Source organism: Chiloscyllium plagiosum, unplaced genomic scaffold, assembly GCF_037043375.1.
Source record: "Chiloscyllium plagiosum isolate Xiang-an unplaced genomic scaffold, Cpla_swu_hap1 HiC_scaffold_40, whole genome shotgun sequence".
Classification (NCBI taxonomy): domain Eukaryota; kingdom Metazoa; phylum Chordata; class Chondrichthyes; order Orectolobiformes; family Hemiscylliidae; genus Chiloscyllium; species Chiloscyllium plagiosum.
The window spans coordinates 72,583,713-72,601,249 of NW_028270178.1; positions in this window are offsets into that span (position 1 = coordinate 72,583,713).

Sequence of the window (17,537 nt, forward strand, 5' to 3'; positions counted from 1 at the left end):
TTTAGCGTGGCCAATTCGTCTGACCTGACCTGCACATCTTTGGACTGTGGGAGGAAACTGGAGCACCCGGAGGAAACACACGCAGACACGGGGAAAGCGTGCAAACTCCACACAGTCAGTCGCCTGAGGCGGCAATTGAATGCGGGTTTCTGGCGCTGTCAGCCAGCAGTGTTAACCACTGTGCCACCGTGCCGACCTAATGCAAGGACATTTTTCTTTCGCGATCCAGTGCTGTGTTTATTCAACTCTCTGCGCATGAAAATGGATCCTACCTATCCATTTTATCTCTCATCAATATGCGTGCAATTCAAATTGATGCGGCCATGACTACACGCGCACAATGCTGTCTTAGTATGTCTTATGTAATGGAAAGTTCCAACCTGAAACACCAGGATTTGGCTTTTCTTGGCACCCCAGCACCCTCCTCCTTTCGAAAGCAAGAGAGCCTGACAGCGAATACTGGGGTACCAGGAAAAGCCAAATCCTGGTGTTTCAGGTTGGAACTTCCCGTTACATAAGACATACTAAGACAGCATTGCACGCGTGTAGTCATGGCCGCATGATACAGGTGATGGACTAGAAATCCATTGAGGCTTCCCTCCGCAGGTTCGAATTCTGCTGGCTCCGTTTTCAGTGATGTCATGCAGCACGAGTTTTCACTCACAGCTCAGAAATCTCGTCTCAACAACAAGACCAGTCAGTCGATTAGACTTCACAAACTCAAGTTATCAATCAAAAATGAAACACACTTAAAACATTATCTCCGTTTCTCTTTTCACACTTACTGCCAGACCCATTGAGATTTTGCAGTATTCTTTGAATGTACTGTGCAGAAGTGCTGCTTTTGAATAGATTCCTTTTACCGCAGTCCTCCGTTCACTAACTCTGGTCAGTGGCAACACTTCCCCCCGCTCGTCGAAGAGCCAATCCCCACCATTAATTTTCCCATCATTATAAATTGCCGCAGGAAATTGCTGACAAACCATCTTTGCTCCAAAGCGAAACTCACCAACATCGGGAATCCCTCCACAAAACGGGACTTCTCCTCCCTGGACTTGGGTGAAATACAGACGATTGTGAACAGAATTTGGGAAAATATTGTCACTTGTCAGGTGAAAAAATGTTAAAAAGGCAAAGCACCTCACCCAGTCTCCAGCTTCGTGAATCTTCAGAAACTCTTTGGGAAAAGGACTCAGAGGAGAATGAAGAAGGGTGAATTGTCAGACTGATCGGAATCAGTCAGGACAGCTTTCCGTTCTTTAAGAGGACGGGACATTGATTCTGATGTTCTCAGGACAAGAACTGATTGGAGACATTGAAGCAATTCTCGGTCCTGTACATGAGGAATACAAACCTTATATGGACATTGGGACAATGAAAATACTCGATACCACACGAGATACTGAGAGGTTCAGAGAGAGATGTTCCCGGTTGGAGCAGAGCTGGTTCCCAGTGACATGGGTGTGTCTGTCGTGGATGGGATCAGACTGTTCCCATGTCGCCATTATGAATGTTCCAGTCCTTATTTTGGAAAATTAAAACTGATAGAGGACAGTTGTCGTTCTGGGAATGGCAGCCTGAAGTGGGAGGTCAATCACAGACTGCTTTCGAGGATCGTCCAAGGTGTTAGGTTGGAAGTATCAGCTCATTCGACTGTTAACTGGAATGTTACTGGTTCAATAGCCCCAGGGCGACAGCAATTGATGTTCATAATGCATCTGTTTTCTGTGCAGCATCGTTTCGTGTTTCTAATGGGGTCAGGAAAATGTTTTCCAAACAGAGACCATTGGTATGACGAACGATAAAAAAAAGTTTCTGCATTGCTTTAATGGTTAATGTAAAGAACTGTGGATTCTGGGAATCTGAAGCAAAGACAGAAACTGCTGTCGAAACTAACCAGTTTGGCAGTGCCTGTGGGAGATTACCGAGTTCTGATGAAGTTTTGAAATATTTGTCTCTGATTCTCCCTGAAGAAACGCTGTAAGATCTGCTGATATTCTCCTGGTATTTCTGTTCGTGGTTTGAACTGAATGCCTATTCCATTTATAAGGATGATACAACCAAAACCATCACAAACCAAAATTAAGAAATAACACCTCAGCATCTCACTCCACCGCAAGCCCAAGGATAACTACACGATACTGCACTTCTCCAGCTTCCACCCTAAATATATTAAAGAAGCCATACCGTAAGGACAAGCGCTTCACCTGCACAGGAACCGCTCAGATGAGGAATAATGCGACAGACACCTAAAGGTTTTGAAGGATATCCTCATGATGATGGGGTACATGTTGAACTGATTGACCACCAATTCCGGTGTGCCACAGTGAAAATCTGCTGCGAACTCGTCAGAAGACAGACAGAGGATGCGACTAATAGAGTATCTTTCATCGTCAGTACTTTCCTGGAGTTCAGCACGTTCTTCACAGGATTCAGCATGTCACCGATGATGATGACCATCTCACTAAGAACATCCCCATGGCTTCAATTCTCACCTTCAAACACCCAGCAAAATTATAACATACGACCGTTTACAGTAAACTACTCAGCCTTCACATAGCATTAACCACAACACCACAGCACCATGCCTTCACAACCTTTGCAAGACATGGACACTACCATCACTCGTTAGTACACCACCCACCACGTACACGACAGGTACTCATGTGACTCAGGCAATGTTGTTTGTCACATATTCAGCAGGCAATGATACCACAAGATACCACAAGATACCCAGTAATGGTATATTGGCGAGACCATGCAGATGGTGTGCCAATGGATGAATGGTAACGGCATAACAATTGCCAGACAGGATTATTCACACCCAGTCGGGGAAGAGTTCAGCAATCAAGGACATTTGGTTTTCAATCTTCGACTAAATGTCGGCCAAGGCGGCTTTCGAGATACACAACAACGCAAAATCGCCAAACAGAATTGGATCGCCAACTGCCTTCGTTGTGGTGATGGCATCAACCATGATATTCGGTTAATGTCACACCACATGTGACCCACCACACTGTTCTGTATCTGTGAAATCTTCCTTATTGTTCTGTTTTCACACCATCCCCGTGACATGTTGTTATTGTCTCTCTACCTTAATCACTTTGTTCAATATTGGCTAACTGATAATTTGGGTCAGACTCGCGGCATGCAACTCGAGCCAAAGAAAAATCAGAAGAACTGGGGATGCTGTAAACCAGGAGCAAGGGCAAGGGTTACTGGACGGGGTGGGGGAACGGGACTGGGGCATCGTGGCGAAGGGGGCAGGTGTTTCGCTGGTCTGGGGACATTTGTGGAGGAACATGAGAGTTAATGTTTCGGAGCTGGTGTCCCTTCCTCTGGTGTGTTTGTTGTGGAGCGGTTTTCCAGTGGCTTCTGTTTCTGTTCCATGTCATTCCAGTGCCTTGATATGTCTCCAGTACGACTTTATTTTAACGGTTTGTAATTATCCCTCTGCCTCACTTTGTTGGATCATAGGTCAACCATTCTGTTGGCAATCAGTTATTGACACATTACTCACACTGTCTGACACTCTTGTTCACTTGCAGAGACTAAGTCTTTGACACTCCGCTCCCACAATTTGCCTGATATTTTGATCTATCTGCCCTTGATCTCTATTTCCTTAAATTGAGTGTTCTGTGTTATTCCCTCCCACTTCACCTAACGAAAGGGCTCTGGTCCGAAATCTTGTTATTTCAAATAAACATGTGCATCTATAACCTGGTGTGATTTCTGAATTGGTCCATCGCAGTGCAAAACCGCAACCTCCACAGCAGGTACACGGAAACACCACCACACGCACGTTCCCCTCCACACTATGTTCAAGTTCAAGCTCCTGTTGCCGCATGTAATTCTGAACTTGTTGTTGTTCGTGATGAAATCTTAAGGTTCAAGCGGTTCTTTTGCAATGTATGTACTTTGGAATGTGGTTCAATTTCAAAGAAAAACATACTTCAAGGGACGATATATGCTTCAAAGCTTTGCCTGAGTTGTTTAAATGTCTTTTATCTTGAACCCAGTGAGCTGACGGAAGAATAAACATGCTTTGCACTTCTACCACACGGTGCCAGGGACCCAGTTCAATTCCAGCCTGTGTCGAATGCCTGTATGGTGCTTGTACTCCTCCCATGTGTGCGTGAGTTTTCCTCCCACATTATGAAAGCTGTGTAGTTTCGGTAGGATTGCCAAATGGAAAAATACCCAACTTGTCCAGGTATGTGGACTTCAGGTTATTTCGCTGTGAGAAACTGGAAGTGGATCGATTAGGAAGTGGTTTTTGTTGGGATAATCTTCACTGCTTTGGTGTGGGCTTGATAGACCGAACGGCCTACTTCCACACAATTGGGATTTTACGAAAATTATTGCGATCGTGCGATTTTCCAGACAGTCCGAAAGATAAATAATGTTTCCAGGTGTCGTTTTGAATGTCTGCAAACGATATTCCAATTCTCACACAGGAGCTACACCTCGAAGTCTGCACTTATGCAATTTAAAGTTGTGCATTCAGTGTTCACGCTTCGGAAATCACAGCTTTTTACCATTAAGATCAAATCTTGTGTTGCTTAATTTATATCATAGACAGTCGAATTAGTCTCATTTATCTACATTTAATGCATGTACTTCAAACTGATTGGAATGGTAACTTCTCAGATTCAGGTTCATTTTGATCGTGGATAGGTAGATGACAACCACTCTTCCCATCATCCCAAGTGATTTGCAAGGCATCGATCACCAACGCTGAGCCGTGCTGCTCCCTGGGAGAGAGTGAAGCACGGTGATGGCCTGTTCGGTGACATCATACATGTATTTGTCTCCAGTTAGTTTCTATGGCAAAGGACTGACAATGAGGGGAAGTTCGAAGGCAAGAGCTGATTCTGGGAGGGGAAGCCTCTTGAAGAGGTTTTGGCAGTATCTGAGAGACTTTCCAAACTTCAAACAGGCAAAGTCATTGAATAAAATCTCGGGGGATGCCTTCTAACAGGAGAATGGTGTAACCGAAAATATATAACATAGCCTAAATGAAGATAAATACCGCAGTCTTAGCAGGACGAATGGTAAGAAGAACATATTTGATTGAGGACTTCCGTCTGAAGCCTGTAAGTAGCGCAGCTTAGTCAGCTGCTCATAAATGATGATAAAACATCTATCCTTTAACTGATCACCTTCAGCCACGTGCTGGAGTATGTTGAATCTACTTATGTCTACCTTTTGCTGCAAAATGGCTATGGAGACGTGTATGTCTTTGATATCAGGCTTATTCGGAAGAATGGCTCCACTAAGTTTTGAAGTTAGCTTTCGTGATTCGTTGGTTAGCACTGCTGCCTTACAGCATGAAGGACCTGGATTCGATTCCAGCCTCAGACGACCGTTTAGAGTTTGCATATTCTCCCTGTGTCTGCGTGGGTTTCTTCGGGTTACTCCAGTTTCCTACTCCAGTCCAAAGATATGCAGGTTAGATAAATTGGATATGCTAAATTGTACCTCGTTCTCCAGAATGTGTTGGACAGGAGCAGTGCAAAGTAGTAGGGAAGGGAAATTGCTGTGGGTGGAATACTCCTTAGAGGTTGCGTGTGAACGTGTTGGGCCTAATAACCTGTTTCCGCACTGTAGGGATGGTATGATTCTATTTCATAACGTCAGTACTTGAACAGTGTAAGGCATAGTACAACTCAGCAGCTTGCTAGTAAAATAGTGAATGGTGGATTCACGCTAATTATCTGTGTCAAAGTTAACTGGCAAGTGTTCATTTCAATTCGAATTGACGACTATGCAAATTTAATTGAAACAGAATCATGGCTGGAAAATACTTCCAGTGAAAATGCATCACCAAATTCAACATTTCTATTCATGGCAAGTTGCTGACTCAGCCTATCTCAAATTTCTGATTACATGAATCTGCTGTAAGAACACAGGGATACATATTTCCAAACTGCTCCTCTCAACTCTGTAGCTTAAGCGTTACATTTTTGTGAAGGTTTTCTACCTCCCAGTAAGTGTTGGCCTTCTAACAATTGAGTTTGACAAAGTTTATTTGAACAATTCATTAAACTATTTGGATGTTTTGAAGTGGGGGAGGAGAGCAACCCTCTGATCCACTGGGACAGTGAAGGACTGACTGAAGGAATACCTATCCAATTGTGATGTTTAGTAGCTTGCAGGGGAACATACAGATAATGATTTTCCCATTCGTTTACTTCATTTGTCTTTAGGACGATAGTAGTACTAGAGTTGGAGTGTGCTGTCAAATGGAAATTGTTGATGAATCAAAAAGCTGCGACAGTGGTGAATGGATTGAAATTATACATAAAGTGCCAATCGAACTGACTCAATTGCCATGGAATGGAACTCAACCGACGTGGTAGCAACTGTGAAAAGTGTCAGAGAAATAATGTTTCTTGTCCTACATGTCCTCTCTTCAGTACTGTTCTGAAGAAGAGTCATTTTGGCCTCAAAACTTTAACTGTGTTTCTCTCCAAGTATGCTGTTAGGGTTGCTGAACCTCTCCAGCACTTTCTGCTTTCATTTCAGTTATTAAATGTCGGCAGCATTATCCTTTTGTACGAATGTTTCATAATGGCGCTGTCCAACATCTTGAGGTATGTTGTCGATATATTTGTTCAGTCAATCGGGGAGTATTCCATCACACACTTGACGTGAGCCTTCTCGGTATTAGAGAAGCGATTGGAGTCAGAAAGCCCATGACTGATGGAAGTTTTCTTGCCATCTGGCCTGCTCTTGTAGCCACATTATTTATGTAGGGAGGACAGTTCATTTTGGGGTTAATAGTAACTTCCAGATTGTTGATCGTTGAAGACTAGGTAATGGCAACACCATTGAATTTCCAGAGGTGTTGATTAGATTATCTTAATCAGGATGTGTGAAATTCATTTCACTTGTCTGCCCAGGCCTTCACATTGCCAGAAGTCTGCTGCATTGTGAAATGGAATGCTTCAGGAGTTGAGGAGTTAAGAATGCGGCTGAACTCTGGACATTTATTAACGAACAGAACCTTGAATAATTCCTGAAGTGAGGTCCTGGAGTTTAGATAACTGACCTGCAACAACCAATCCAGTTTCTGTGCGTCTGGAGTCACATGTATCTTGGAGCAACTAAGAATAGCAGCTTTACTTCCCTAAGGGGTAGAGGTGAATCGGAAGGGATATTCCATGGTAGGTTGTAATGGGTTAAAGGCATTAGACATAGAATTTCAACTTAGAATTCATGGCATCTATTGTTGCAGGGTTTGAATTAGGTATCTGATATCAATTCTGGAATATCTTCATGTGAGCTGATTATCATTTACTGACGAGCAATTCTTCTCCAAAACTGGGATTAAGCTTGTTATTAAGCTTCTTCATTTCTCAGAAACTTGAATAAAAAACAAACAAAAAATGTAAGCAATGCTACAGTCTCAGTCTCCACAAGCTGCTTTCACACAGTACAATGCAACACCTTTGGTGATGCATCAACTCAGATTTTCAAACAAGGAGCTTGTCAGTTGCCTGACGGGAGAGATAACGTCGCACAGAAAACTGCATCAAACAATTCAAACATGTGGAGAAGGTGATCCTCACTATCCTGGTCTTCATTGGCGTTCCTTATAAGGCATTATGACAATTTCACTTGTTTTAGTCTGCTGCTGATCTGCTCTTTGGTTTTAACTTTTGAACAATAAAGTCTCCAATTCACTGACAGGTTTCCTTATTTAGACACAGGAAGTGCGATATCAGTTCACTGAGCAGTAGTCTCCTTACAATTCTCCAGTGATAGAGACTCCCGATGTCACTGCAAATGCAGAACTTCCTAATCTCTGTGTTCTGCCATCCGTTCCGGTTTCATACCGTTTGTAGGTATGATAAGAAATCAGACAAGTCAGTTGCAAAGAATGGTAAACGGAATTGAAACATTAACTCTTGCTATCCCACAGATGATGTTAGACATGGTGAGCCATTTCTGTTTCTGATATACAAATGAAGCCTGTTTTTGGGACAACTTTGAATGTTAAGTGGTGACCTGAGAGAAGTAATGCAAGACACTAAAATGAAGCGATAAACTGTTTCAGTTCGTTGTGGATTCTGCAATTAGTCTGAAAATGAGGTTCATAGTATTCAGGACAGATGTCAGTGAGCACTTCTACACACAATATTTGGGAGAGGTTTGGAACTCACTTCCACAAACGACAGTAGATGCAGGGTTTTTATTTTGGTTGCCAGAATCAATCCTGTGATTGTTTACATCTATCTCTAAAGGACAATAGCAGCAGAAACAAGAGAAAACTGTGACCGCAAATCACCTATCAGGGATCTCGCCTTTCTGAGTTGGAAGTATCTGGCTATTTCTAAATCGTGGAACTCCCTCGCTAACAGCATCTTGACTGTACCTCTATGTTAAGTTCGCTCAAGTTTCTGTACAGTACCTCATCATCTCAATCACTGGAGTAATTAGGGATGGGCAGTGAATCCAATGCCATTGAGTGACATCTATACGCCACGAATGAGTTTCGAACTTGTTATTAAGCTTGCAGGTTCTACGTGGATGCCCGCAAGCGATCGGGAGAAGGGAGTAGTGGAGCAGGGCGTTTGAGTAAAGTGAAAGGCAATGATGACTGGAGGGCGTGAGGCTGTAAGTGAGACAGGAAGTGGTGATGCAAGGCTCACTGTTGGAATTAATGGGTCAGCCTATACTGGCCACTGTTTACACTGACTTACACAACGCTGCTGATCAATTCACCACAATGATACTGTTCTCTTGGCGTTGCATTCCCTCTGTGCATATTAACGTGGTTAATGGGCCCCGAGAGGATGAACGTACCTTCTTTATTGAAATGAACGCAATACAAGATTGGCTCTTTCTGTGCATTTACACTTGAGAATGTCCAGGTGTGAACGTTTCTTTTCTGTATCAGCGCAGGTTAGTTTAAATTCTTATGGAGCAACTTTAATAAAGTAACAAATGCCCAAGTTACTGTGACTGAACAGCTAATTAAATACACATATGGATTTGAACAGCATTGTCTGCGCTGACAACGTTGATGAATTAGTTAAAGCGCCTGGTAATAACGAGACTAGTATGGTGTCAAATCCTGGCGTTGCATGTCCTGTACATTGAAGGATCGATGCTTAAACTTCTTTAAAATGCTGTATTGTTGATCCACCATACCGAAAGAGCATGCTTGTTGTGTTTGAGCTCAGCGCATTTTAATTTCGTGTTACCACGTCCTGCCGCCTGCTGTGGCCCCATCAGTCAATACTAGATCCTGCTAATTCAACGGAAAGATTCTTTACTATGTTCCACAAGGACGTTTCATTTAACAGTCGAATGCGCTGAAACTTCCCACCTAACAAATTCGACGATCCTCTAAAGCAGTCCGTGACTGAATTCCAAATTCAATGTGCCATTCCCTGAACGACTACTGTCCTCTATCAATTTTACTTTTCCAAATGAAAGACTGAACCATTCATTATGGAGACATTTTAACAGTCTGATACCCCCACGACGGACACACCCATGTCACTGAGAACAAGCTCACCTACATCAGGGATAATCTCCCTTTTTGCCTCTCAGTGTCTTGTGTGTTCCAGAGATGTTCATTGTCGCAGAGTCCAGATGAAGTTTCTATTCCCCATGTACAGGGGGAGAATTATTTCAATGTATAAGACCAGTTTCTGTCCCGACATCATCAGAGTCAATGTTCTGGCCTCTGCTCGGTCCGACAGTTCACCCTTCTGCATTCTCCTCTGAATCCACTTCCCAAAGAGTTTCTCAAGATTTCCAAAGCTGGTGCCTGGATTGGTTTGGCTCCTTAACATTTTTCCAACTGCCAATGGACAATATTTTCACAGTAAAGCTTCAGAAACCTCTGGCCTGCACCATGTCCAGTGATGAGAAGTCCCGTTTGGTGGAGAGATTCCCGAGGCTTGTGAGTTACACTTTGGAACAAAGATGATAAAGTGGCAATTTCCTGCGATTGTTTGTAATGGTGGGACAGGGAGCGGTGGGGAATGAGCACTTTGTCGAGGAGGAGGAAGTGTTGCCACTCACCAGAGTCCGTGAACAGAGGACAGGGATTAAAGGAATCTAATGAAAAGCAGCACTTCTGTTCAGGACGTTCAATAACAACTGCAGAAACCCGATGTGTCGAGCAGTGTATCTGGAAAGAGAAACAGAGATAATGTTTTAAATATGGAACATTTCTGATGAAGAACTCGAGTTCCAAAGTCTAACTAAATTACCGGTCTGGTTTGCAAAATAGGTTTTTTAAACTTTGAGCGAAAATTCGCCCAGCAGCAAGTCATTCATAGCGGAGTCAGCTGGATTCGGACCTACGCAGGGAAACCTGAATGGAATTTTAACCTATCACCTTAACCACTCGGCTATGAGTACTGACTTAAAAGCAGAGTTGGGAATTAACCAAATCAGCCATGATCTCATTGAAAGCTGTCGCTGACTTGATGGGCTAAATGCTTCCATCTCCTCTCCTAACTCTGCTGTCTATTGTAAGGTGCGAGACACCAATGTAAAAGAAGAAAAGCACAAAGTTAGGAAAAGATATTTGCAGCCAAACTGAGTCAAAATTGTTGATTGAAAGGAAAATCAAACTTGGCAATTCGCTAGATCTCTTTGCAAACATGACCAGCAGAGGTAATCAAGGGAGCTATTGATCTGAGTGTTCTTGGACCTGAAGCACAACAGAAATACGTCTCTTGGGTACTATTTTGGATGTATTTCTCAATGAACCATCATGTTTTACACATGTTCCATCGGGAGTTACCTCACACAAGGAAGTAACCAGTGCTGCAGACGGCCATATAATCCGAGTTCCAAGTCCCGGAGTCAGAGACACTCAGTCCTGTGTGTACCTGGAAGGAACAGCTGTGCATGGGGTTTACAGGGTAACAGAACTGCATGAATGCAGCTCGATAGTCGTCTGTCTGCTTCTCCTCTATAGTTTTCTGTGCAGTCCCTGCGTGCAATCTCGTCAACTATGTTTGTCCGGCACAAGATGGGCATTGGTCACTTGTCTCTGAGAGAGGCTGTTGGTTTATGTGTTGTCGTAATTCCGAGTGTAAGGAGGAATCTGGTTGTCAGTTCCCAGAAACTTACTTTAATAAATGGAAGCGTGCTTTTTAACTTGCCGCGTGGCATATCCTCTTTGCGAAGTTCGTGCACTGCGAATCACGTTGCGGGACAATCCAATTTTGGCCAAGCATTTGTGTGGCAGTCACGAGTTGCCACGACCAGCTATCCCTCGTTGCAATACGGACAAATGGCAAGAACTACAAATTCGATTAGAGCAGCACAAGTTTAATGTGACAGGGCAGACTGAAGGCAGCCAGAAGATTTCTGGGTGTAGGGCAATCACACAAGGTACCTTTTCATATGAAAATCTGTGCATCAGTAGAATCTGGGTCCCAAGTTGTCTATGTTGGTTATTCATATTCCAGACAACTTGTGTTGTTCCCCGTTTACTCTGAAAGTGAATAGACATAATTATTTCTCCGTTATTTCGAAAGAAAATCCTGCATTGAATCTGTTCGCCGTTTTTTGATGCTGTGGCGAAAAGGTGGGCAATCGCGATGTGAAACGTTGCTATACCTTCATTTCCTTCATTACTGTCCTGGTGAGGGAGAAAGGTGATTGGCTCTCTCGATCAGATGGGGGGACTGGCGCATTGATGGCCTAATTTAATCACGGATATAATTGGAAATGTTCACTTTTAATGGTTTGTTGTTGTTCTTTTTTTTATATGATACTTGAGCACTTTCTGGGACTTGGCAATAAACTAAATCTCCAGTAGGTTTGGAATTGCCTCGCTGTTACTCGTGCGAGCGGTTCATGTCAGAGACGACTCACAGTGCCTCACAAATAGCACTTAAGCTTCGGTGTGTCTGATCATTGTACTTACTTTTCAGTTTTAATTCTGTTCCACGTTAAGAGCTGTCAGTTGTTGGATTCGCTGGAGAGCAAAGTGGGTAGTGCGATATGGGAGGTATTATTCTTCAGCCAAAATCTTTGATGGCGACCTTGGGAAAGTGTCAAGAAGAATGGTCATTGGAAGCAAATATCCGGAAAACCTTCATCTCTGGATCGGTTGGGCCCATCCACCCTCCAAACAAAATAGCCAAACTCGCTGACTGAGTAACAAACATCATGCGTTTTTTACAAATGGTGTATTCAAACCGTTGCCGGTGGCTAGAGCATCTCAGAGTTGTCGAGCATGGAAACAACTCCCGCGATCCAACTTGCCTTTGGTGAATAGATAACCGAAATTAATCCATACATATCTGCCAATATTTGTGCCTTATCTCTCCGAGGTCTTCCTGTCTATACACCCATTCAGATGCCATTGAAATGTTGTGAGTGCACCAGACTCTGCCACTAAATGTGGCAATTCATTCCACACAAACAAAAGTTCTGTGTGAAAAACATGTGTCCCTCACATCCCTTTTAAATGTTTCCTCTCTCGCATTAAACGTTTGCTATGTAGATTTGAACTCGCGTGTCTTGTGAAAAAGTGCTCTCTGACTATTTACTTTGTCTGTCTTCCTCATGATTTTATAAGCTTCTGTGAGGCCATATCTAAGCACTGAAGCTCGTGGGAATCTTACGAAGCCTATTCAGTTTCGTTCTCATGACCAAGCAGTGCAAACCTTGCAAATCCTTGTTAAGGTTTTCTAAACTTACACTTGCAAGAAGTGTGTCCAGCTGCAGCACTTGTTTGACCACGTGGTCACTCTGGAGCTGCGAGTGGACTCACTGTGGAGCATCAGCAATTCTGGAGAGTTATGTTGCCTCCCAGGTGCTCAGGCGAGGGATGTCGCCCATCGGCTGAAGAGCATTTGAAAAGGGGATCGTGAACAGCCAGTTGTCTTGGTGCATACAGGCACCAACGAAAAAAAAAACGAGATGAGGACCTGCAGGGAGAATTCAGGGAGCTAGGAGAGAATTAAAGAGGAGGTCCTCAAAGGTAGTAATCTCGGGATTACTGCCGGTGCCATGTGACTGCCAGCGTAGAAATGAATAAAAAAAGGCACGATGAACACGTGACCTGAGGAATGGTGCTGCAGGGCGGGTTTCAGATTTGTTGGATTTTGCGACCAGTTCTGGGGAATGTGGAACTATAAGAAAATTGACGATCTACATCTGAACCAGACGGGAACGAATGTCCTTTCGGGAGTTTTTGCTACTGCTGTTGGGGAGGTTTTATACTAATGTGGCAGGGGGCTGGGAACCACACGATTAAGCAAGTCGGCAGTGCTGTGGAAACTGGAAACGCTAAGAATCAGGAAGATAGCATTAATAATGGGAAGAGTAGGCAAAGAGCAGATGAATGCAAAAGAACTGGTGGCCTGAAATGCATCTACTTTAATTCATGGGAGTATAGACAGATGAATTTAGGGCTTAGGTTGTGTTGAGGAGATTTCACTGGGGTGTTTAATGTAGGGCTAGGGAGGGTGACACTTCTAGCCCTGAAATGGTTAACAACAGCCAAGCGAGCTGCTGCAGGCGACTGCATGACTACCTACCTGGAGCTTGTAAGGGATATGCATAATGTTAATTAAATCTTGGAGCCTGTAAATACCAGCCAGTATCAATGGCCCCATCGAAACTCGGGATTAATAAAGAAACCGATCGGAATCTGTAACTATTAGACAAGTGTGAATTGCTCTATCGGAACCTATAACAATTGAGTGTGAATGGCTCTATTTAAGTCTAAAGTTGATAAGTGTAATTGACAATTTAGTTAAACGGAAACTATTGAAAATGGCTAGCCTGTCAGACGCATAGTAATTCCTTGAAACAATGAACTATTGAATACGGGATCGGAACCGCTCCCGGGGATGGCTGAGCCATTGTCAAGCACAGCAGGAGCTGGACAGGCACTTCGATGCGGCCAATAGGAGGACGGATCCCCAGCGCGCGCAGATGAATGGACCAATGGGGAAGGCGAACTGACCGGGGACTCCAGGCAGCGCGAAGTGTAATTGTGTCAAGTTTGAACGGGAAGGGAGAACGCCTTCTCCAACGAATGCATGCTTGTAGATTCGTTGTACCAGTTAAGATTCTGTGAATAAACTGCTGTCTGCGTCTAACCATAGTTGCCAGTGTGAGTCTCTCCTTCCAAAAGAACACGCAAAGACGGGACCCCGCGGGTCCGTCTTAACATTTGGTGACCCCGACGCGGGAAGGAAAAGAGACAACGGTGAGTTGGCAACGTTGGCGGATCAGGGAGCAGACAACCTTCGGCCGAAGTTTTCTAAAGATGAGGAAGCGCCTGTTAAATCTAAGGCTTCCAGTAGTTAGATTTTCTCTCAGTTAGTTTCTTGTCTGCTCTCCGACCCTCACCAACCCAAAACACCTGATCAATTTGACAGCAGCATCGCAGAGTCCTGACTGGTAAGCTTTTACTAACCTTTTAACTTACCTAGAGTGTTTATTTCACTAACGCCAATCTGTTTTTGCCTGAGTCCCTAGCGCAGCTTTCGGATCCGGAGCGCATATCTGTTTTTGCCTGAGTCCCTAGCGCAGCTTTCGGAGCCGGAGCGCATATCTGTTTTTACCTGAATCCCTAGCGCAGCTTTCGGAGCCGGAGCGCATATCTGTTTTTACCTGAATCCCTAGCGCAGCTTTCGGAGGCGGAGCGCATATCTGTTTTTGCCGGAATCCCTAGCACAGCTTTCGGAGCCGGAGCGCATATCTGTTTTTGCCTGAGTCCCTCGCGCAGCTATCGGAGCCGGAGCGCATATCTGTTTTTGCCTGAGTCCCTAGCGCAGCTTTCGGAGCCGGAGCGCATATCTGTTTTTGCCTGAGTCCCTAGCGCAGCTTTCGGAGCCGGAGCGCATATCTGTTTTGCCCGATTTTGCAGATTGTTCTGCCTGACGATTACCTGACGTTACCTACCTGAGCGCTGACCATATTCGACTTCCTGGATCCATGTTACTGAGCACTTAAAACTGACGAATTTTTTGTTTGTATATTCGTTGTGACCACCGAACATACCCGGGGTGACAGAGGTCGGAGCTCTTCTCCTGAAGAGGGTTTAATCGTACAGACGTCTGCCTTAGACCGGTTGTTAAGAGCAGAGATCTGCCACGCGAAGGTCAGGCTTTGAAAGACGTACTGTTCTTGAAGCGGTTCCCTTCAGGGGAGATCCGACATGGGGGACCTGAATTTCGGACCACCTAAGTTGACTCACCTCAGGACAGCACGTCCCGGAGTGCCCTGGTGGCACTGCAGGGACGGTGGGGACATGCCTATTCATAGTCAGTTACTGCTGGATAGCGTATCCCTGCATAAGGAAAAGTTGGAACTGGTGATTGCCCAAACACCAGAACAAAAGGGAATTAACCTGACAAGATTGAGGGAAACATTTAAAAATCCCACATTAATGATCAAGATTCTGGACGGTCTCTACAGGTCACCACATTATTCGGCTCTCCAAACAATTGTGCTAGGCAAGCCCCCCGCTGGGTGGGCACCCCCGAGCACTGATAGCTCCCGGGAATGGAAAACAAAAATGGTTGTGACCTTTACCCCGCAGTGGCGATACAGACCGGTTTGTTCCCTTAATGGCCCAACTGTTTCGGACGATCTTACCGGGAGCTAGACTTTTTAGCCGCGACTGTTACTTTACCCACTGATGCACACACTGACGAGTCCACCCCAGTCCCGAAAACCCCCGACTCGCGGCCACCAACAGGAGAGATATTGGGGGAGATCAGGACCCAGTTAAGGGAGAATAATACTGCTATGGAAGCTAAACGAAAGGTCTGTAACCTAGAGAATAGTCTCAAGCTGTGGAGGGTTAAAAACTGGTTCCCTAAGGATGACCAACCTTCTTTACGACAAGCGAATTTGATGCCTTCTAAGCTAAAGTCCTAACCTACCTGCGGGAGAGGAAAGGGGAAACCAAGAAAGGGTTTTTTAATTTAGCCAAATCTTCCACTAAAAGGGAGGATGAAGACGTTTACTTGCGGGAGCTTCTGATATGCTTCCAGAGCCACTTACTGATTTCACCTATTCACACACCAGTATTGGATGAGCAGGGTCCTGTCCCGGAATGTGAGCCTGAGTGGTCTCTGAGCCAAACTCCAATTTACCCCCCCACCCCCTACACTTCCCCTGTGGCCGTGCCGACCCAAGGTGCCAACCATGAGGGAAGTCCGCCACCCCCTTACACCAGCCCACAGTCAGGATCACCCGCTCCCGGTGCATTGCCCACGGCCCCGCTTGCGGAAACCAGGGCACCACTGTGTCTGCTCCAACCGCGTTGCGAGCGGCCAACCATACAGGCGCCTGTTGTCAAAATTCTAGGGGGAAATATTGTGTATGAGGACCCGGTCCGAGACCGTGTAACAGAGCGACTGGAGAGTGTGCTCAATAATCATGAGCAGAAACTAAACGCCCTCACTGAAATGGTGGCAGCCGGGACGGGGATGGTAAAGGCAGGGGGCAGTCTGTGTCGAATCGGCCAGCCGGACGGCATCCCACAGAGATGGGAAGTACAGGACGTAGAGGTACAAGGGGAGGGGTGCTGCCCGGTGCTGGGACAGGATGGCTCCCATGCCCCAAAGTTTCCTTCCCTGGAAAGACATGACAAATTGGCTTCAATGAATGGCCAGTCCACCAAGTCTGAACAGGCACCCCGGGGAATTCAAAAATCCCGGCAGGACAGTAGGTCCATTGCTGCGGAAGGGGACACTTTAATTGTTACGGGAGCTCGCCTCCAGAGCAAGCTTGTGAAGGGAGGGAGCAAGTACGACTCCCAGCTAGATACAACCTCCTCGGAGGACGAGGGGGAGATTATTGGGGATTTTGATAAGGGGTCCTACACATCACTCCCACGGCCCCACGTTCAAGCGCCTCTTCTCGCCACTAGTATGGGGGTAGAGAAGTACGTCCCCTGGTCACGGACAAACCTAGACGCCCTGGTCAGGAGGCTTCCTCCGATTGCCAACGGGGCGTCTGCCTGGATAGCGACTTTTGAGAGGGAGACCTGTCATGAGAAACTAGCGCTGGCGGATTTTAGAACCATAATGGTACGCATCCGAGCAGAGGAGGCGCTGATCAGGGCAGAAAGACTAGCTAGGTGTTCCAGGTCAGATGAAACTGTCTCATTTGACCTCTACCGAAATTTAATCTGGCAGTCCCTGCGGGACAGCTTCCCCACTACTTTCTCGCTGGACGCGTTGGGGACCCTCAGACTAAAGGACGGGGAGGACGTACATGAATACCTGGGGAGGGCCTGGGACCTATGGCAGGCTGGGACAGGTGAAAGGCCAGATAGCTCTCCCTTGGCAATAGCACATTTCCGGAGGGGGGTGACCGAGGGGCTCCCTGCATCAGTGCAGAGCAAATTGAAAGACCTGGTGGGGGTGGATTCAATGAAGGAGGACATATGGAGGAAACAGGTACATCACTCTCTGAACAGGCACCATACCTCGGAAAAGATGAAAGTCGAAGGGCAGGCCTCCAAGACGACTACACATATCTTAGAGCAGTTTGGGAAGATTTTAGAGCAGGTGGGGGCAAAGAGC